The 23,289-nt window shown below is 40.2% G+C and overlaps 1 non-coding gene across 1 annotated transcript; it reads left to right on the forward strand.

The window, feature by feature from the left end:
* The first annotated feature begins 205 nt into the window (after window positions 1–205).
* On the forward strand, window positions 206–312 carry LOC119986336. The gene has a single exon (XR_005465233.1). It is a non-coding gene; the product is annotated as a small nucleolar RNA R71 (small nucleolar RNA).
* The last annotated feature ends 22,977 nt before the right edge of the window (window positions 313–23,289 follow it).

Below are 23,289 nucleotides of genomic sequence, written 5' to 3' on the forward strand. Positions count from 1 at the left end.
AGAATCAAAATTGGAAATTTCATACACACCTGCTCGCTTACCTCTTACTTCCGAATGTTGTGTCTCAATAGCAAGTCTCTCAAATAAAGTTTGACATTCGGTTGGAGTCATATTCCTAATTGATCCCCCTGCATAATTATTAACTGCAACTTTGCTAGAAACTGTCAGTGCCTTGTAAAAAATACGCATCAACACTAATAAAGGCAAAGCATGATGGGGACACTGAGTTAACAGGTTATTAAACCTCTCCCATGCCTCAGAAAACGACTCATCAAGTTGTTGTTCGAATTGCATGATTTTGTCCCTGAGAGCATCAGTTTTCGGAGTGGAGAAAAATTTTTCTAAAAATTTATTTTGTACCTCAGTCCAGGTAGATAGTGAACCCGGTCTCAAACCATTAAGCCATGTCCTTGCTTTGTCCTTCATAGTGTAAAGGAAGATCTTCAACCTCAAGTGCTCCTCAGTAACTCCTGTAGACAAAGACATGCGAGAAACCATATTAAAAATTTCACGAATGTGACTAAGTGGGTCTTCCGAACTTAGACCATGAAAAGAAGGCATCATGTTAAAGTGTATGGTCTTAAGCTCGTAGTTCCTAGCTGCCGTCGGAAGTACGATGCAAGATGGAGATTCCGGAATAGTGGGGATGTCAAGATCACCCATCGTTTCAGCTGGAACTATTGCCGCCATCTTCTTCTCTTCGGTTGAGGATTCTTCGTTACTTTCGCTACCTTGATTCTTGTTCCTCAACAAACTGTCAATGTCGTCTATGTAAGGTTGTAGCTCTCCTTTCAAAGAGCGTCTACCTTGCATAAACCTGAAAAAAATAAAATAAAAAAAATTAAGTACACAGTTAAACTAAACTAATCCCCGACAACGGCGCCAAAAACTTGATGTAATAATTCTCGCATGTGCACAAGAGTCTACGAATAGTACAATGTATGCAAGTACGAGGTCGATCCCACGGAGACTAGTTAATCTAATTGATGTACCTAACTTGATGAATGATTGAGATTTAGGGAAAAAGGAAGAATGATTGATGTAAATAAAATAAAATAAAAACAAAGAAATAAATTTCAGATTTTATATCCAATAAGAGAATAATAGTAGGGCAATGATTTCACCTAGTAATCCTATCACAAGCATTCAATTAACAAATACACAATTATGGTTCCGATTCAAGGGTTGATTCTTTCTTAAATATGTTGGTTCGTTCGTTCGCGGTGCCAACAAATATTATTAACAATGGATTAATCCTGTTCGGACCCAAGGCTAACAACTCATTACGATCTAAAGAACTATAACAACCAATCAATCCCCTAAACCTTGTTCATGGCAGTCGACAATTGATTTCCTTAATTTCAGTTCCACTAAGACACGTGAATTCGGTTCGTTCCTTAGTCCTAGCTAGATGAATCTAATTGAGCATTCAATTGGTGGCCAATCAACCAAACAAACAATAGATTATAAGCATAGAAATTAAAGACAAGAATCATGAACCAAAATTATGCATTCAATTAATTGAAGTACTTGCAATAATCATACTAGGCTACATCAAGCCCTAGCAAAGAGGTTTAGTTACTCATGTTATAAGAACACAAGGAAACTAAATATGAGAACATCATGAACCAAGAACAAAAACAAAGAGAAAAGCTAGAGACAAGAACAAGAACAAGAACAAAAGCTAGAGGATGTGACTCTCCAATTCGTGTCTTCTATTGTGCTAGAGGACTCCCTTTTATAATGACAAAAGCTTCCTTCAATTAATGTCAAAATTCAAGTCCAATTCGGTCTCTTTGTTTCCTTCTTTCTTGCCAAAGTATTTCCTTCAAGAGTCCTTCATATCAAAGCTTCCTTTTGCTTTCCTTCCTCTCACGTTTCTTTGCTTTTTATTGTCAAGAGGTGGCCCCACTTCTTTCACTCTTCAAAACCTTCCAAGATTCACTTTCCTTGCCAATTTCACACGAGTAACACACTAGTAAGCCTTGACTTTTTATTATGTTCTTGTACTTATTTCCTTTCTTCTCTCTTTCTTGATCTGCAAGTATTCTTCATTCCTTATTTATATTGGATTCATCTCAAGGCAAGCATTGAACATGGGTTTATATGATGGGCTTAAAGAAGCCTTTTTCACTTTTGTACAAATTAATCTGCAATCCAAAATTAAGAGTATTTATGTAATATCCATGTCCATTCAAATAAAATAGAGACAAAAATAAGTGTAAAGTGAGGTATAAAAATATATAAAATATCATACGATCAAATGTCCGAGAAAATCTAATCCCCATTGCACAAACGGATAAGGATTTTGTACGCTGATCATCTCGGATGATAGGAGATGGGCAACATTTGAATGACGCTTGCACTTATCATACTTTCTAACCAACGGCTCAACATTTTTCTTTATTGTGGGCCAGTAATACCCATGTCGGAGGACTTTATTGGCTAATATCCTTGCCTCTACATGACTGCCATAAATTCCTTCATGAGCTTCACGTAATGCATATTCTGCCTCTCGAGGAGTAAGACACTTTAGATAAGGCTGTGTATATGATCTTTTGTATAGATGACCTAAGATGGTTCTCTTTGTACATAGGCAACTACCTGATCTAAGATGCTCCGCTTTCACAATACTTTCAAGTGGACTAATGTAGCAGCATCAACATTGCTTATGGAAGCCAGTTTTTCCAAGACATGTACTTGCTAGTTCTCTTCCCAGAGTACCCTCTTTAGCTCAATCACTGAAATTTTTATCATCAATTCTTTAACTTTGGCCAAATACTTGATCATGTTGGACCCTTTTGCTTCATATTCTCTTTTCACTTGTTCGGTTACCAATTGAGAATAACTCTTAATAACCATTTTTTTTACCTCTAACTCAATGGCAGCCTTAATCTTGCTAATAGAGCTTTGTACTCAGCTTCGTTATTGGATGTTTTGAACACAAACTAAAGGGGCATGTTCGATATGTTTGCCTCCGATTCGAGAAGAAGAACTCCAGCTCCACTTCCTTCTAAGTTGGATGATCCGGCTTCGTTATTATGCTTTTTTGGCATGCCTCGGCTGATATTGAATATGAAACTCAATATCATTTTACAAGTCTCCCTGACGTATCATGTTTTTGTAGAATGTTATTTAAAGGTTGGTCTGTCAAAACAATAATTGTATGAGCTTGAAAATAGTGGTGTAACTTCCAAGCTGCAGAAACCAATGATAATGTCAACTTCTCAGTTTGGCTGTATCTTATTTCTGCTTTTATCAACACCTTGCTCACATGATAGACTTGCTTTTGGATCTTTTATTCTTCTCGGATCAAGATTATACTGATAGCATGCTCTGAAATTGCTAAGTACAAAAATAGAGTGTCTCCCTCCTCCGGTGCATAAAGGAAGGGAGGATTACCGAGGTAGTCTTTAAGCTTTTCGAATGCCTTCTGACAATTTTCATCTAATTAAAACTTCTCTACCTTCTTTAATGCATTAAAAAGGGATCTACACTTACCTCCTAACCAGGGTAATAATCTACTTAAAGATGCTGCTCAGCCGGTTAGTTGTTGAACTTCTTTTTTATTCCATGGAGCCTGCATGTTAATGATTGCCTCCACTTTCTCTGGATTGGCTTCACTTTGTCTTTTTGAGATGAGAAAACAGATAAATTTTCTTAATGAAACTCTGAAAGCATATTTCTAACGATTCAACCTCATATTATATTTGTTCAAAATATTGAACATAGCTTGTAAATCTAAAATATGGTCTTCGGCATTCAAACTCTTCACAAGTTGACCAATTTTTGGCAAAGGATAGTTGTCCTTTGGACAAGCTTTATGAAGATCGATGAAGTCCACACACATTCTCTTTTTGTCATTGGGTTTAGTGACCATCACCATGTTGGTGAGCCACTCTGGATATTGGACTTCTCGGATGAATCGTGCTTCGAGGAGCTTATTCAATTCTTGTGATAGCTCAGTGGAAAAACTTAGATCCAATATACAGTTTTCTTCTTTACCCATTCTCTGTATCTATTGGAATGAGCTCTACGACCAGTGAGGGTTTTGGAGTTGTAATTTCTATACTATCGAGACTTCCTACTGAGACCGACTTTTTCTGTCCTTCAAATCATTTAGATATACTTATCTTGCGAGTTTTTGTTCTCCTTTTATTTCTCCTATCCCTTGGTTAGTTGGAAATTTGATATTCAGATGATAAGTGAAAACCATAGCTCTAGCTCGGTTGAGCAGAGGTCTCCCGATAAGTGCATTGTAGGGAGTTTAAATATCAACCACTAAAATATCACACGAGAATAACCTAGATTTAAGATATGTCCCCAATGTAACCATAAGTGTAACTATTTCAAGAGGTAGAACTCGGCCTCCTTAATAGCGTGATAAGACAAGATATCCATTGCACTCCTATTGTCCACTAAAATTTTATTGATGGTATAATTTGTAATTATGTCCACTATTACAAGGCATCATCGTGTCGAACGGTGACATCATCAACATCCTTCTTAGAGAAGACAATTGCTTCCTCTTCTCGTCTTAGTCTTTTACTTCCATTATCAATGTTGTTGAAAGTCCTAGCATAGGTTTTTTGTTTTGAGGCACTTTGTCCTCCAGCTGCTAATCCTCCAATTATTACTTCAATCATATAGACAATAGCTTGATTTGGTCGATCTTTGAGAGTACTATATTCATCTTTGAGAGTACTATATTCATCTGTATCATACCCTGGCTTTTTGTGAAATTTACATTATTTGTTGCTTAGTGTTGGAATAGGTATGACCTTCATTCTTGGTGGCTACTTTAGGAGATCTCGATCTTGAATTTCATTCAACACTTTCTTCATTGAGGTATTCAAAGGAGTATAACTAGAGTACCAAAGATGTGGACAATAATGAATTTTCTGCAATTATTTTCTTGTCTAACTTGTCTCGGGTGCTCCAGTTACTTGCCATTTTGTTCCACCCTTTCTAATAGGACAAACATAGTTTCAGGTGGCTTCTTGAATAGAGAATACTTCAAGATTGGATGACAAATTGCTCGGACTAAAGTAGCAGTAAAAATTGAGATATCCGGACCGGGATCCTCTAAGCATTCTTCGGTTAAATCTTGTAGTAAACTCTCGAAGAGTTTCCTCTTTTCTTTACTTGATGTTCATCAGTGAGGCCTGTATTTGTCAAGTTTTTAGCACTGGCAAAGGCATGAAAAACTTATCAGTTAACTCACCAAAAGTCGTGATGCTTGCTCGAGGGAGACTTTGAAACCATCGTCTTGCTACTCCTGAGAGGGAGACAGTGAAGATTTTTCAGCATGCATCATCATTTGCATCTTGATTATCCATCATTGTCTTCAAAGCGAGAACATGATCCACCGGATCACCCTTTCCATCATATTTCTCCAAACTGGTTGGTTTCAAGTTTTTTGGTATAGGAGCACTTTGGATTTCGGGGGCAAGAACGGTTAATGTTTTCACTTAAGTCGGATGCATAGCTGGACCTTTCTTCGTGGCTACGATATTTCGGTCAATCATATCTTCTTTTCTTCCACATTCATCTTCCATCGTGGTGGTATTGAGTTTGCGGCTACTATCAACTGGGCTCTTTTCTCGGTTCCGCATAAGGTTCTCTCCTATACCAGAATTTTGCTAGCCATCAACATGATCATGATTGCTAACTCTAGGCAAAGCTGCATCCGTCAAAGGAGATGGTTGAAGTGCATCAAATTTTTGAGTGATGCTTTGCATATGAGCTTGGATCCATTGCTAGAGCTATTGTTGCATCTGTTGAAGAGTGATGGAGAGTTGGTCGGTAGTGCCCACAGCTGGTGCAATGTCTGGTTGTCCGGTTGTGATCAGATTTTTAGTAGGTAAATTGAGTGGAGGTGGTGGTTTTTGGTGATCTCTGATGTGCCAAATATATACATACATTTGCACATCCTTTACACATAAGTTCATCCCATTTTGAGTTGATTAAGAGTTGATATTGTCTAAGAAAACTATATTTGCATATTGTAGGTGCCAAGGCAAAAAAGGGAGGAAAAGAGTGCAAAATAAAGATTTGGACTCCAGAACTGATTTCCGATCGATCGGAGCCATTCCCGATCGAACGGACCTGCCAAAACACTAAAAAACTCGTGGAGGCAGATTGTATTTCCGATCGATCGGACCAGTGTCCGATCGATCGGATGTACTATTCACAACACGCGCAGTTTCGCGAAAAAGTTCCGAATTCACTTGTTTTTAACCCAAAACGACCCAACTTGTTTTGAAAACGACATAAGAGTTTGGGGAAGTATAAAAGGGGATAAAATAGGGTTTTGGGGGGTTCTTGGAGGGTTTTTCATTCTACCACCATTGGAGAGCTTGGAGCCACCATTGAAGCTTGGAGAAGAAGAGGGTCTACAAGGGGGTTTTCTCTCTCCTTTTCTATCCTAGTTTCTATGGTTGATTTCCTTTGTTTAATGATGTATTTTGCTTCCATGAGTGGCTAGATTTCTTACTAGGGTCTTAATGTAACCAAATCTTGAAGATTCAATAAACTTGGTTTCCTTATTTCTTGATTTATCTCTCTCTATTGATTGTCTATGGGTGTGATTAATGCTTTTGAATGTTTGGCCATCATTCAATTGATTTGCTGCCTAGATTGAGACCGGAAGGAGATATCTAGGGTTTGCCTCAAGCCATAGATGACATAGGGTGCATGAACCATAGGAATATAGGTTTGTGGCTTATGCGATCGCTAAATGATTTCCATAGTTCTTAATGGGTTTTTGATATATTAATCTGATTGTTAGGAATAACAGGGATTTATGTTGAAAATACGTTTGATGTATCTAGGAATAGAACATTGAATAGGTTGGGAAATCGATTGTCATTATAGAGAGATGAATTAGGGATTAAGGGACTAAGGGAATTGAATTGGATAGATGAGGTGACTTTAAGTACCCTAGTGCTTTCCATCCTTGATTTCACACTTGTGTTTGATTTGTCTTTGTTCTTTTTAATTAGTTTAGTTAAAAATCAAAACAAACCGCAAAACCTTTCCCCAATTTGCATAGTTGTTACTAGTTTGACATTGATTTCTATTGCCAACACATCCCTAGTGGAAACGATAATTTACTCATCTCTTTATTACTTGTGCGATTTGTGCGCTTGCAATTAAATCCATATCAAGTTTTTGGCGCCGTTACCGGGATTGAGGCAATTATTTTTTGTGTCAAATTAGGTTTTCAATTGTGTTAATTGGTTTTTATTTTTCTGCAGAAATTCTTTCTCTCATATGAGCTTAGGAAGACGTTCTATTAATCCGGAATTAATTGCTATTGATTTGGAGATTGAAAGGATTCTTCACAATCTTAGACGGGAGTTTATTAATAATCAAATGGAAGGCATGGGAGACAATCAAGGAAGGGGGAATGTTGGTGATCTTGGTGGAGCTTTAATTGTGAATGATGGTAATGGTAATGGTGGAGGTGCTAATGGAAGAAATGGTGATGAAGCGGTTGAAAACCCTCCTAGGCAATTTGATCCTCGCTCTCTTGAGGATTGTGCTAAGCCTACTTGGGATACAAATCCTTCAAGCATCCGCTATCCTCCTATCAATGCTACTAATTTTGAGATCAAGCCGGCTATCATCAACATTATCTCTAACTCGGTGGTTTTCTATGGTCTTCCTCATGAAGAGCCCAATGTCCATCTTCGCTCTTTCTTGCATGTGTGCACTACTTTTGGGATTAACGGAGCTTCTAAGGATGCTATTCTCTTGAGGTTATTTCCATTCTCTTTGAGGGATAAAGCTAAGGCATGGTTGATGTCACTTCCTCCCAATTCCATCACTACATGGGATGAGCTTTCGGAGCAATTTCTATCTAAATTTTCCCCCCCGGCGAAAGCGGTTCAAATCCGGAATGATATCATGACTTTCTCCCAATTTGATCTTGAATCTTTCCATGAAGCTTTGGAGAGGTTCAAAGCTATCTTGAGGAGTTGTCCCAATCACGGACTTGCGGAGTGGATTGTTTATCAAGCTTTTTATTCCGGATTGAGTATGTCCACGAGGCAAATGTTAGATGCAGCTGCGGGTGGTTCATTTATGACTAAATCTCAAGAGGATGCTCGAACTTTGCTTGAGAAGGTTGCCAAGACAAATACTTCTTGGCCTACGGAGAGGCTACCACAAAGGCAAGGTAATTCAAGAGATGCCGATGTGATGACCGTCTTGGCCGCTATGGCTAAAAAGATTGACGCTTTAACGGTGAATTCTCATCAAGGAGTGCATGCGGTTCAAGGAATGCCTTTCTTATCTTGTGATTATTGTGGTGCTAGCCATCAAACCGGAGAATGCTTGATTACTAATGCATCTTCTTCTCAAAGCAAGCAAGCTAATGATATTGGAGGTGGGCATTACAATCGGCCAAGAAATGATCCATACTCATATTTCTACAATCCAGGGTTTAGGAATCATCCAAATTTTTCTTGGAGCAACACTCAAAATGTGCAGAACCCTCCTCCTCAACAAATTCAGCCCCAAGAGAAGAAGAGGGACATCGATGAAATGTTTGCTAAGATGGTCGGGAGTATGGAAGCATTAGCCAACAACACAAACAACTTCATTAGCAAGACTGATTCTGCATTACAAACTCAAGCATCATTGATTCAGAATCAAGGGGCTTCCATTAGAAATCTCGAGATACAAGTGGGGCAACTAGCTAATGCTTTATCATCTAAAGAAAAAGGGGGACTCCCTAGCCAAATGGAGGTGAATCCGAAAGGGAAAGATCATTGCTATGCTATTACTCTACGGAATGGGAATCTAGTGAAAACTGCTACTCATCTAGATGCTGAAAAAGCGAAAAAACTAAAAAATGTAGAATTGCAGGAAAATGCAGCTGAAAAGTTACAGAGCTCATCTCCGATCGATCGGACATCCTCTCCGATCGATCGGACCACAATTCCAGCTGAAGATGAAATCAAGACAGAGCCAAAATCCGATCGATCGGCCCAATTTCCGATCGATCGAACAACTGCAGATCACGCTGAAAATGTTGAAAAAACGCAGAAGAGCAGGGATGTGCAACCCCGGTATGCAGTTGAGTTGGATTGGCCCGATAGTTCTCTTCCTGCACCTCCAATCAAACCTTATGTGCCTCCAATTCCATTTCCTCAAAGATTGAAGAGCACTAAGAAGAATGATGATCAATTTTCTAAATTTTTGGAGGTATTCAAGAAGCTTCAAGTGAACATCCCCTTTGCCGAAGCTTTAGAGCAAATTCCTTGCTATGCCAAATTCATGAAAGAGATCTTATCCAAGAAGCGGAGGTTGAAGGAGCATGAAAAGATACAATTGACCGAAGAGTGTAGTGCCATTGTGCAACGGAAGCTCCCAATTAAGCAAGATGATCCGGGAAGTTTCACAATACCGTGCACCATTGGAAACACCTTGATTGAAAGATCTTTATGTGATCTTGGAGCTAGCATCAATTTGATGCCATTATCGGTAGCTAAGCAAATTGGGATGAAGGAGATTAGTCCAACCACGGTGTCTTTGCAAATGGCGGATAGATCTATCAAGTATCCTATTGGCATGGTGGAGGATGTCTTAGTGAAGGTGGGTGATCTTATGTTCCCGGTGGATTTTCTTATCTTGGATATGGAAGCCAATCCCACCACTCTCATAATCTTGGGAAGGCCATTCTTGAGCACCGGGAGAGCTTTGATAGATGTTGAAAAAGGGAAGCTTACTTTGAGAGGTACGGGAGGTGATCAAATCACTTTTAAAGTGTTTGGCAACAAAAGGCAAGAGGAGGTTTCTCAACAATGCCTCCAAGTGGAGCATATTGACATGGTTATCCCCGACACTCTTAAAAAGGATGCTCCATATATTCCGGTGGAAGTTTTCCTAAGCCAAGACTCCAAAGTGAAGCATGAAATTCCCAAGGCAGCCACCCAAGCTGAAAATGATGTATCAAAGTCTCTAGTTGAGGAGCCCAAGGAGAAGAAAAAGAAGAGGAAGAAAAAGAAGAAGACGAAGACCAAGAAAATGAAGAAAAATGCATATCCTAAGGAAATGGTGGTGATGAAAGCTTATGCTCCTTGCATGGCACCTAAGCAATCAAATGTCAATCCTAAGAAGCCATCAAGGGGAGTCTACACCACAACCCTCAAGGATCCCGGTTGAATTCACAAAGGGAAGTCGGGCTGACGACTTTAAACCAAGCGCTTTCGGGAGGCAACCCAGGTTTTATTGTTCTATCTCTATCTTCTTATTTCTATTTTCACCTATTCCATGCATTGAGGACATTGCATATTTTAAGTGTGGGGGTGGGAATTTAGGTTTCTAGTTTTTGTAAAAAAAATAAAAATTTTGACTTCAAATGCCTTATGCCGTGTCATTCTTGAGTGTATTTGGATGAATTTTGTGATCTTTGAAGCATGGATGAATCTTTCTATGGACATTCTTTCCAATTGAGTCTTCCTATCTTGAAAATTGTTTTGTCCATTGTGCTTTTGTGAATATGGAACACTTGATTGTGGGGTATGAAATATGACTTGACTTTGGCATTTGTGGTTGTTTGAGATCAATTTGATTCTAAATAGCACTACTTGAGCAATGAAAAATGAAAAAAAAATAGAAAAGACAAAAAAAAAATTGTGTTTATGAATAAATGGTTTCTTTCATAAATTTTCTGCTGAGTAACCGGGCCTCTTGCCTAGCAAGCAATGAGTTTCGCTTAAAAAGGTAGGAAATGAATGTTAGAGTACCGTGGTGACTAGTTTTACCTCGTAGCCTTTTTGACTTGGGTAATTATATCCGTTGGGGTGTCTTAACACCTAGTGCCCTAAGCCAACTGGATTGGGAGTCATTGGTCGAAAGCTCGTTACATGGGTCATTTAGAAAGCTTAAGGAGGTTGAACATTGCACAAGTCACCTTTGAGAAGAGAAAGAAAGAAAAAAAAAATGTGAATAAGAATGAAATTTGAATAAATGCTCATTATATTTGTTTTTTGATTCTTATTGTTCTTGGAAGACTTCATAGCCATTGTTTATGTCACTTTGAAGCCAAATATCAAGTGAAATCCATTATGTGCATCATTTCTTGAATTTATAAGCAAAGTGGATGAGATAAGATTCTTGAAGGAATGCTTTTATTGGTTTGAATTCCCTAATGTTTGGTTTGTTAGTGTGGATAGGGTTGCAATTGTGAATCCATTTTATACTCTTGTTGATGACATTAATTTTGGCATTGAAGTTGTTTAATGTTTGTGGGTATCATTCTGGTAAACCCTCAGGAGACACGACTCCTCCTACTAGGGGCACCTAGGGGTTTAAAGGCTTGTGACACATGCTAAGTGTCATCGTGAGCCCTACGAAAGTGGCATAGATTAGTTGCTTATTTAGAGTATGTCTTAATTGTTTTATTTTTCATCTGAGCTTAACGGAAAATACTCTTTCCCTCCTTTATTCATTCTCAATTTGCTCGAGGACGAGCAAAGGTTAAGTGTGGGGGTGTTTGATGTGCCAAATATATACATACATTTGCACATCCTTTACACATAAGTTCATCCCATTTTGAGTTGATTAAGAGTTGATATTGTCTAAGAAAACTATATTTGCATATTGTAGGTGCCAAGGCAAAAAAAGGGAGGAAAAGAGTGCAAAATGAATATTTGGACTCCAGAACTGATTGCCGATCGATCGGAGCCATTCCCGATCGATCGGACCTGCCAAAACACTAAAAAACTCGTGGAGGCAGATTGTATGTCCGATCGATCGGAACAGTGTCCGATCGATCGGATGTACTATTCACAGCACGCGCAGTTTCGCGAAAAAGTTCCGAATTCACTTGTTTTTAACCCAAAACGGCCCCAACTTGTTTTGAAAACGACATAAGAGTTTGGGGAAGTATAAAAGGGGATAAAATAGGGTTTTGGGGGGTTCTTGGAGGGTTTTTCATTCTACCACCATTGGAGAGCTTGGAGCCACCATTGAAGCTTGGAGAAGAAGAGGGTCTACAAGGGGGTTTTCTCTCTCCTTTTCTATCCTAGTTTCTATGGTTGATTTCCTTTGTTTAATGATGTATTTTGCTTCCATGAGTGGCTAGATTTCTTACTAGGGTCTTAATGTAACCAAATCTTGAAGATTCAATAAACTTGGTTTCCTTATTTCTTGATTTATCTCTCTCTATTGATTGTCTATGGGTGTGATTAATGCTTTTGAATGTTTGGCCATCATTCAATTGATTTGCTGCCTAGATTGAGACCGGAAGGAGATATCTAGGGTTTGCCTCAAGCCATAGATGACATAGGGTGCATGAACCATAGGAATATAGGTTTGTGGCTTATGCGATCTCTAAATGATTTCTATAGTTCTTAATGGGTTTTTGATATATTAATCCGATTGTTAGGAATAACAGGGATTTATGTTGAAAATACGTTTGATGTATCTAGGAATAGAACATTGAATAGGTTGGGAAATCGATTGTCATTATAGAGAGATGAATTAGGGACTAAGGGACTAAGGGAATTGAATTGGATAGATGAGGTGACTTTAAGTACCCTAGTGCTTTCCATCCTTGATTTCACACTTGTGTTTGATTTGTCTTTGTTCTTTTTAATTAGTTTAGTTAAAAATCAAAACAAACCGCAAAACCTTTCCCCAATTTGCATAGTTGTTACTAGTTTGACATTGATTTCTATTGCCAACACATCCCTAGTGGAAACGATAATTTACTCATCTCTTTATTACTTGTGCGATTTGTGCGCTTGAAATTAAATCCATATCAAGTTTTTCTTGTCCAATCGATCGGAAATACAATCTGCCTCCACGAGTTTTTTAGTGTTTTGGCAGGTCCGATCGATCGGGAATGGCTCCGATCGATCGGAAATCAGTTCTGGAGTCCAAATCTTCATTTTGCACTCTTTTCCTCCCTTTTTTGCCTTGGCACCTACAATATGCAAATATAGTTTTCTTAGGCAATATCAACTCTTAATCAACTCAAAATGGGATGAACTTATGTGTAAAGGATGTGCAAATGTATGTATATATTTTGGCACATCAATCTCCCTGGCGATTATCCGCCCTATCTCCTGGTTCGAACCATTATCGATGTGAAAAGATGTTTGTGTTTCCCGCAGACGGTGATCTTGACCTACCAAACGTCTCAGATGGATTAAACAAGTGAAGCACATCGGATCTAACTAAACTTTGAGGCTGAGAAAATGAACGAACGTAAGCTAAGAGATCAAACCCATGGTGTTTTCCTTGCGAAAGACCCTCTGATGCTTAAGTCAAAAGGCAAGAAAGCACAGACTAAGAACTTGTGGATTCAAAACTGTCAGCGCAAAAGTATGCAAAATTGTGAATGAACGAATTACCTTGTAAAAGTACCCTTTTATAGTGTTGTACAAATACCAATCCTTGTTAGCATTGGACACTCGTCTTCTACTTTCTTTTGGAGACGTTTACCTCCGATCTTCAAGTTGGAATAGGAGTCTCCTTTGTAGGGTTCCCAATCTGCCTAAGATGGTGCTAATTATAGTTGGCGAAATCATCATCTCGGTCTGAGAAGTGTTCCTTAGTGACAAGAAAATTCTCGGCTCATACCTGACCTGGGTAACATTAGTTAGTTTCTAAGTAGAAACATTTTTAGTTAGTTTCTAAGTAGAAACATTTTTAATAAGTTTGCTCGGGCCATGTGTTACGTTCGGATTGGTAGCGTAAATATGTTATCATCATTTGTCAATATCGAGAATGTCTTTACTTGCTCCCCCTTCATCAACTGATTTGAACCCATTATTGGAGAATATTGTTTAACCTTATTACAGGTTTCAGGAAACAAAAACTTTCCTGAATCAACAACAGTAGACCGTGAAATTAAAAGATAAAACACGTAATCTGAGATGATCTTACTAAATTTTAAATGGTCGTAATCAAAGTATTTTATATGATTCTGCAGATCAACATGATAGCGGAAATCAATGGCAACCACTGAGAGGTCGCTTCGTTGGTAAATAGCTGGGTTAGGCACAATTGTGCCCGAGGTTCGATTTGAACTAGCAGCGTATTTGTTGGTGGCCACCTACATGTAGGTTTCGGCCTACTTGTTGGGACTTGCTAAAAACCTTATAGAACCTCCCAAATGGGACAAGTTTGAGTGACACCACCAATCAAAAGTTGCAAACGACGTTGGCTTTGTGGACATTCTTTCAAGCAATATCTTATTAAGCTGTATCCCGACACATAATCAAACAACCTATGTAAAAGGACTTGTGTAGCCATTACGTACTTTGCGATTGACAAAATTCTCTATTTCAAATTCACGCCACTTGGCTTCTTGAGATTTAAGAAGCGACTAAGAATAGTAGCTGAATGCCAACTGAAAGAAGCTGCTCTCCAATAGATAGCACGACCATGAACAAGGATATAATGTCCAGAATTATGGTGCCTTAGAGCAAAGTGTATGTTATTTTAACATTAAGCTTGTGAAAGCTGTTACTGTTTTCTCAAAAAGAAAGCTTGCAAAGGCTGTTACAATTGGCTAGAAGGATATCAACCTGTAAACGACTCCTCTTATTGAACATATGATTTGGACCTCCAATGGCTTCAAAGTATCTTCTTCTGCTCTTTAACAGATGAAATTCTGACTCTTTTTTGAATTTCTGGAAGGGATGATGAGATCGACAATTAGTCCCTTGAAGACGTTGAAAAAATTATAAGCATGTTGCCCCACCTCATGAATACTTACAAATATTTGAGATGAAACCGTATGACTAGAGTTTATCTGTTCATCATATTGTAGAGGAACAACTGCTTGAGTAATCACTATCTCAGAAGCTTCTCCTTCTAAACCATATCCTTGGCAGTACGGGCTGAAAGGGTCATGATATTTGATCATAAAATGATGAAGATTATCAGTACTCGAGTGAAGCAGTTCCAGTGTCATCTCGTGATACTTGATGATTCCTGCAAGGAAAATAAAGGTTGTTGGCAACCATACCTTGTTCCTAGGTATAGAATGAACATATAGATAGCAGCAGCAATTTGAATAACAGGTTCAATTAATTGCCTAAGGCACGACTCATTGTCTTCAAGAGAGAAAGTAGTTAGAGTGTCCGGGCCTCCAAGGTGTTACAACAGAAATAGAATCAAAAATGCTAGAAGTTCGGCTCTGTCTGAATCCAACGCACAGCTTGAGTCATTAGGGATGAGTCCAACACCAAAGACTAGAGCCCAGTCGGTGATAAAGTAGGCTGACCATATATAACCAAAAATGATATGAGCAATGTAGTTAAGATATGTAAGGAAGCCATTTACAACTCATAGTATTTCCCACTTTTCCATAAAGTGGCTAAAGTTCAGTTTTCCAGATGCTATTGGCGAAAGGAAATTTTGGGAGGTAAACTTGGTACAATTCATCATATTCAAACATCTCATAAGAAACTAGCAAGGAAAAATAAACCAAAAGAGAAGGAAAGGAAGACTAGTTCAAGGTGAGTTTCAATCCAATCTTCGCTTTTTCTCCCACGATCTTTTGTCATTTGCAAATTCTTCGGTCTCTCAAAAGCGGTTGCCATTCAAAAAAATCTCATTTTCATCCCAAAGAGCTTTTTATATTAGCTGGGAATTAGGTTAAAAACATGGGCCAACCACATCAATGCTCGAACACCAGATTGAACAGACTTCAATTCTATTAACGTTTTAGCTTGAGCATCCGCTCAAACGGCCTACATACTCCAGCTCGAGCGCTGTCTTGAGCGGTTGAACGCTACATTGTTGGTTTCTTCCTTTCTTGATCCAATAACGCCCAGATATCAATAGTTTATGTCACGCCCCTCTCTTCTAAGGTATATCAAAGTGTACCTATACCCACAAGGACGTGACCGGCAAGGGACACTCCATCCCCAGACCCAATTCCCAAACCAATAATAAAACCCGATAAACATATATAACAATAATAATAATAACCCTTGAAACATGATGTGAAATAGTTTTGTATCCGAAATACCGTATAAACAACCAATTAAACCATCGGAGTACATGTACAACAGCGGAACAATAAAACGTAACTACCCGATGCCAAACCAAATAATATACATAGAAAACAATACCACAATTGATTGGACCTCTATTTTGAGGTTCCAATGTCCTTTAATTAGGATGTTCTAGCACTTAGCTAATGTATTTGATTGCATTTTAGCTTAGTTTTACACTTACAAATGTTTCCCCTTGGTTTTGTAGGAATCGGACCTTGTTCGGGCAAGTTGGAACACTTTTTGGGCACTTTTTGTTGTGAGGCATCGGGACACCTCTCAAGGTGTCCGGACACTTACTGTCCCGACACCCACATTAGGTGTCCGGACACTTCCTTTGAAAAATGAGACAGAGTCTATAACGAAGACTTAATGAAGCCCAGGTGTCCGGACACCTTCCGAAGCCGTCCGGACACCTACCGCGGATCTGCAATTTTCTGCACCCAAATTTCAAGGGCATTTGGGGTAAATCATGTATGTAACCAATGGGGAACGATTTTATAAGGGTAGTTAGGTATTTTCTATTGTAAAAAGAGGGGAAAACCCTAAGATTGGGGCTTCTTCATAATTCATCTCCTCCAACTTCTTGCCTCCATTGTTTGTCTCTCTCTTTCTCTCTCTAGGGTTTTACTTAGTTCTTGTGATCTTGATTGTAAACATTGGTTTTTATCTATAAAATTGATGTTTATTCTCATTATAATGAGTGGCTAAGTTCCCTCTCTAGTTTCTAGTCCCGAACGGTGGGTGCAAGGTTTCGATTACTCAAGGTATGCTCAAAGAATCGTAGCTTCGATTTTTCTCTTTTAATTTCGTGATAGTTGTGTGATTGGATATATGAGATTGACATATTTGATTGTATTCTTGGATTGTCTAGTCTAGGGATTGCATCTAATGTGTTTGATTGAGAATTGTTAAATCCATTGCATGATTTCCTTAATTAATTGAGTTTTCCATTGCATAGCTATTAATTAATGTGTATTGATGATGGGGTTTTGGGTTAATTTAGGAATGTGCATGGGAGAGTTATGGTTAATTGATCTTTGAGTGTGAAACTAGGGTGTTAGCCAAGCCGAGCCCCAAGGGGGAACATTAATCCATAATATTAGGTGCTTATCCCTTTGCGTTCATCGTAGATTAAGAGACCCGATGGCCTACATGTATGAATTGAAGTCTTATATTCCAATTCTCTTTGCATATGCATGATTGATAGTATGACACAATGCATTGTGTATGGTTGTGTGTGTTTGCAATGATACCTTGAGTATGAGAACCGAGTAGCCACCGGGACGGACTAGAGACTAGGTTTTTAATTAATTGTTTTAAATCCAATTTGTGCTTACTTTGATTACAAAATCGCTCATGCTACCGAGTCATTCGGCCCATTTCTTTTACTTGCTTTTATTTGATATTCATTGTGTTTATTAGTGTTTAGCTAGTCATTTGCATATCATTCACTTCAAATTTGCATTGCTTCCTCGTGGATCGATACCGGACTCACCGGTTTATTACTTGACGATACCCTACACTTGGGGTAAGTACACACACACACTTTGGTGTCGGTCAACAATCTAACGCCCTACTAGGAGAGTTGGCTTGAGGCTACACATCAGCTCATGCATCTCGTCACAGACCGCCATCACCTGCATCCAACTCACCTGGAAATCAGAATGCCAATACAAAGCACGCGTCCCTGACTAATCTCTTACTCCGAAAGTCAACCCGCTCAGAATCTCAATCGGGATCACCGTCTACACCGAAAAACATGATATACGAAAATATAGTGAAAATACATTCGGTCAAATTGGTCAAATCGGGTTAAACAGGGTCAAACCGGATCAAACAAAGTCAAAACGGGTCAACTCGGCCAAAACTCAGCCAACATCACTGCCGGCGATCCGGCCACCCAAATCTACCAAATCTTACACCAAATTGAAGAGCTTGAAGAGGTGAACTCATAGGTACCTGAATCAAGCCAAACCGTCGCCAGAATCGACCAAAGGAAGTTCACGGTGGTTGAAACTTCAATCCCTGATTTCTCCCAAACCGAAGCTCCGTTCAACCCGATTCAAGTTGGGTTATGCTCGTCTCATCCGTACACTCCTTTTGGTACCAAGCTTGACCGTCAACATAGCCGGAATCGTCGGTAACTCGTGATACAGAGAGAGAAATAGGAGAGAAAGAGCTATGTGTAAGAAGAGGGTATATTTGAAAATTTCAAAAGGCTTTGGTATTTAAATATTTAACCCCAAAATTTCACTGTAGTCCCTGCAACATCTACGGAAATGCCACTCAAAAATGGAAATCCATTTACCTTTAAAAATTCATAATAAATCCAATTTAAATCCGATTAGAGTAATTCTAGCGTCAAAAATTTTCTTTTTAAATCCCCCATTTTTGAAAAATATTTTCATATTTTTATTTTCCACAAATCCCTATTCACGATCATCGAGGTTCACTCCACCTCGATTAATGTGTCAAAATACTATGAACAATGTATACTCGGGTCAGGATATTACATCCTCCCCCCTTAAGAAATTTTCACCCCCGAAATTAAAATCATACCTAAGTAGCGAATAACTCCGGAAATCTAGCACGTATTAGACTCCAACTCCCAGGTTGCCTCCTTTGCTCCATAATGTTGCCATATCACCATGACTAAGGGTATAGTCTTCGATCGTAGTTGCCTCTCCTGTCTATCCACAATCCTGATATGACGTGTCTCCAAAGTAGCGTCCTCATCAATCTTCAAGGTAGACCAATCTAATATATGAGAAGGGTCCCTATGGTATCTCCGTAACATAGACACATGAAATACACCATGTACTCCTAACAACTGCGGGAGTAATGCTAATAGATAAGTTACCGTCCCCACCCTCTCCAAAATCTCAAATGGTCCTATAAACCTCAGAGCTAATTTCCCCGCTCTCCCAAATCTCTATACCCCTCGCCTCGAACTAACCCTAAAAAACACGTGATGCCCCACCTGAAACTCTAGAGGTCTACGTCTCCTATCCACGTAACTCTTCTGATCTGACTGAGTTGTCAGAAGCTGCCACCGAATCACTGTCACCACCTTAATAGTCTACTGCGCCAGCTTTGGACCCAATAATGATCTGTCTCCAACCTCTGACTAGCACAATGATGATCTACAAGGTCTCCCATATAAAGCCTCATACGGTGCCATCTGAATGCTGCTCTGGTAGCTATTATTGTACACAAACTCCACTAGAGGAATATGAGTCTTCCAATCTCCTCGAAAGTTTATCGCACTAGCCCGAAGCATATCCTCCAGAATTTGAATAGTCTGCTCACTTTGCCCATCAGTATGAGGATGAAAAGTTGTACCGAAGTTCAGTTTTGTCCCCATAATATCCTGAAAACTGCCCCAGAATGGTGAAGTAAACCTGGGATCCCGATTAGACAATATACTCGATGGTACGCCATGCAACAAAACTATCTCTCGTACATACAATATGGTAAACGACTAAATCGGGTCCGTCCGACGAATAGACATAAAATGAGCTGTCTTTGTCAACCGATCAACAACCCAAACAGCATCATGTCTTCGTGGAGTCATAGGTAAACCCATCACAAAATCCATAGTGATATGCTCCCACCTCCACTCAAGTAATGGAAGCGGCTATAACAATCCAGCGAGTCGCCGATGCTCTGCCTCTTCCTACTGACAGGTAAGACATTGAGTCAAGGTCTGTGCCACATCTCTCTTCATGCCACTCCACCAATACTGCCTCTGTAAATCTCGATACATCTTGGTAGCCGTAGGATGCATTGCAAAACGTGAGTAGTGTGCCTCCCGAAGTATCTCCTCCCGTAGCTCCGTATCCTCTGGAACTACTAACCTGCCTCAAAATCTGACTCCACCGTCAGTGCCTCTGACCCATCCCTCTATATCCTCAACGTCATCAAATAGTGCGTCCCCCAACTATGCATCCAACACCCACTGTACAAGTGTCGGACAAGCAATCAAACTCCGTAAAGTCAATATGTCTCAAAGCTCATCCATGTGTAGTCGGTACTGACTAAACGTATCCACCAACTCAAACTCACAGATAGCCAACCGTGCTGCAACCAATCTCCTACTCAAAGCGTCAGCCACCACATTGGCCTTGCCTGGATGATACTGCAAAGTAAAATCAAAGTTCTCAATGTACTCCATCCATTTGCGCTTCTCTAGTTCAAATCCCTCTGAGTAAACAAATACCGAATACTCCTATAATCAGAGAATACCTCGAATCTCTCTCCATAAAGATAATATCTCCACTGCTTAAATGCGAACACTACCGTAACCAACTCCAAATCGTCCATTGGATAATTCCTTTCTTGCGGCTTCAATAATCATGAAGCATACTCAACCACTCTGTCCTGCTTCATCAGCACACAACCTAATCCAATTCCTGAAACATCACAATACACTTGATAACCAATACCTCTGTCTGGTATCACCAACACTGGAGGTGATGTGAGTAGAGTCTTCAACTCCTGGAAAGCCTACTCACACTTATCTGTCCACACAAACGGAACATCCTTTCGGGTCAACTATGTTATCGGTGCTGCAATACGTGAGAACCCCTCAATAAAATGTCGATAATAACTTTTTAATCCAAGGAAACTGCGAATCTCTCCTACATTCTTTGGTCTCCTCTATGCTCTCACTACCTTCCACCTTAGCTGGATCCACTGCTATCTCCTCCTGGGATATCACATGCCCTAAAAATTTCACCTCAATCACCCAAAACTCACACTTACTCAGCTTGGCATAAAGTCTATGCTCCCGGAGCATCTGCAACACAATCTCCAAGTGTCTGACGTGCTCCTCCTCAGTGGCTGAATAAACCAATATGTCATCAATGAACACAATCACAAACTGATCCAGATACGGCCTAAACACCCTGTGCATCAAATCCACAAACGACGGAGGTGCATTGGTTAGCCCAAATGGCATAATCAAGTACTCATAATGGCTAAACCGTGTGTGGAAAGCTGTCTTCAGAATATCCTCCTCCCGTATCCTCAACTAGTGGTACCCCGATCTAAGATCAATCTTGGAGTAATAATGGCTACCCCTCAACTACTCAAACAAATCATTAATCCTCGGCAACGGATATTTGTTCTTCACTATCACCCTGTTGAACTGTCGGTAGTCCATACACATACGTATCGTACCATCCTTCTTTTTCACAAACAGAACAGGTGCTCCCCAAGGTGAAGTTCTTTGTCTGATAAAATCGAAGTTTTGTAAACCTATCAACTGATTGTCTAACTCCTTCAACTCTGCTGGTGCCATCCTATACAGTGGTATGGAAATCAGATCTGTACCCAGATGCAGCTCAATCACAAACTCAATCTCCCTCTACGATGGCAATCCCGATAAATCATCAAGAAAAACATCCATGTAACGCTCCACAACTAGTATAGGGGTCAAGAGTCCGCCCTAGACACTGAAGTAATCAGACCCACTACAACACAATCGAAGTTTTGAGGATTGTCTAGAAAGTGTGTACATAGAAGAAGTTTCGTCCCACGAAATCTAACTCTCCCCGTAGGTGTGGTCAGTGTAATCCTCCTCTCAGCACACTCTATAATCGCCTCACACCCCGTCAACCAAACCAATCCGTGAATAACATCAAAATCAATAAATGGCATCACAAACAGATCCGTTCTAAACTCATGGTCTGCAAAACTAAATACACAGTCCCTACAGATACCACTAATCACGGTACCCGGTCCTAAGGGTGAATCAACTATAAATCTTCTCGCCACTCCCGTAATCTCTAAACCCAATGCCTCAGTAAAAAATGCATAAATAAATGAATGCGTCGCACCAGTGTCACAAAACACATGCCAAAGAACTGAATAAAAGAAACCTACCTCCCAAATGTCTCGCTCTACTGGTACTCCATCAGGGCGAGTGCATACACTCCACTTCTCTGAACCTACTACTGCTGCTAAGCTAGTGGCCTACCCCGTCCTGCAGGACCTCTCGGTGCCGAAATCGGTGTTGGTGCTGGAACTAGAGCTATAGCTCTCTAACCTCGAGGTGGTAGCAGTTTAGGTCCTCCACCCTGTGAGCAATCTCTCCTAGTATGTCCTGGCAAACCACACCAAAAACATAACGGGTTGTTTGCCATAGGACATTCCCAACACATATGCCCCACATGTTCGCAGCATAACGTGTTGGGGTTGTTGCTCCCGCTTCGGAGCCTATCCCTGTTGATTTGATCTCTGTCCCTACTGACCCTCTGCCTCTATTGACCCTATCTAGGACCCTGCTATCCCTGCCTAGGTCCTTAGTAACCCTATCTCTAACTCTGAGAACCCTACCCCTAGCTCTGCTGCTGCTCTCGAGTATCAGTCCTCTATCTGTGCTGACTACTCTCACTGGTAGCAGATGTAGAAATGAGGTGAAATCTTTGGCGTCAATCCTCTCCGAAATCTCAGTATCTTCTTTTTCTCTATGGAAATGTACTCCTCCCCGTTTCGTCCTAACTCCTCAAAGTGAGCCTGATACTGAGTCATTGTCATGTCCGAAGACTAAATCAACTCAAGAAACTCTTTAGCTTTAGCTACACGCACTGTCTATGGTACATACTATGCCAAAAAATCTGTCTCAAACTATGCCCACGGCATACCCTCTCTACCCCGACTAACTATCATCACCTCCCACCAGGTAAAAACTGTCCCCTCTAGAAACTCCATAGCTAATAAAGCCCTCCTCCCCTTAGGAATCCGCAAGGAAATCATCTTCATGCGTAGCTGGTGAAGCCATTCCTCTACTACCACTGGATCTATCACTCCCCTATAAACTAGAGGGTTCGTCTTCCATAACTCGGCTAGTTCCTTGATCGAAGTATTAGTCACCAAACGAGCTACATGTGCCGCCACAATCTATCCTGCACCCTCCTGTAATACACCCAAAGCTGGAACTGGTGCTGGAACCTCAATAAGAGCATGTAATACAGCTGGGGTTGGAGCAGCAATCTGTGTCACAAGTCCTGTAACAGTCTACCCAAGAGTGCGCACCAACTCGGTAACATCCCTGACCTCCTGTCATAAAGTAGCCACTATCGCCTCTACCCCTTGTGGTGCTACCTGTACCGGTGGTACCTCTTGATCTTCCCCAATATCATCTACTGGATCTACGTATGCTCCTCGCCTGCTATTGCCCTTGCCCGTCCTATGTCTCCTACCCCTACCATGTCTCATACCCCTACCTCTCCGTCGTCGCCCACCCTTTAATGGAGCC

This window comes from Tripterygium wilfordii, chromosome 19 (assembly GCF_013401445.1).
Source record: "Tripterygium wilfordii isolate XIE 37 chromosome 19, ASM1340144v1, whole genome shotgun sequence".
Classification (NCBI taxonomy): Eukaryota; Viridiplantae; Streptophyta; class Magnoliopsida; order Celastrales; family Celastraceae; genus Tripterygium; species Tripterygium wilfordii.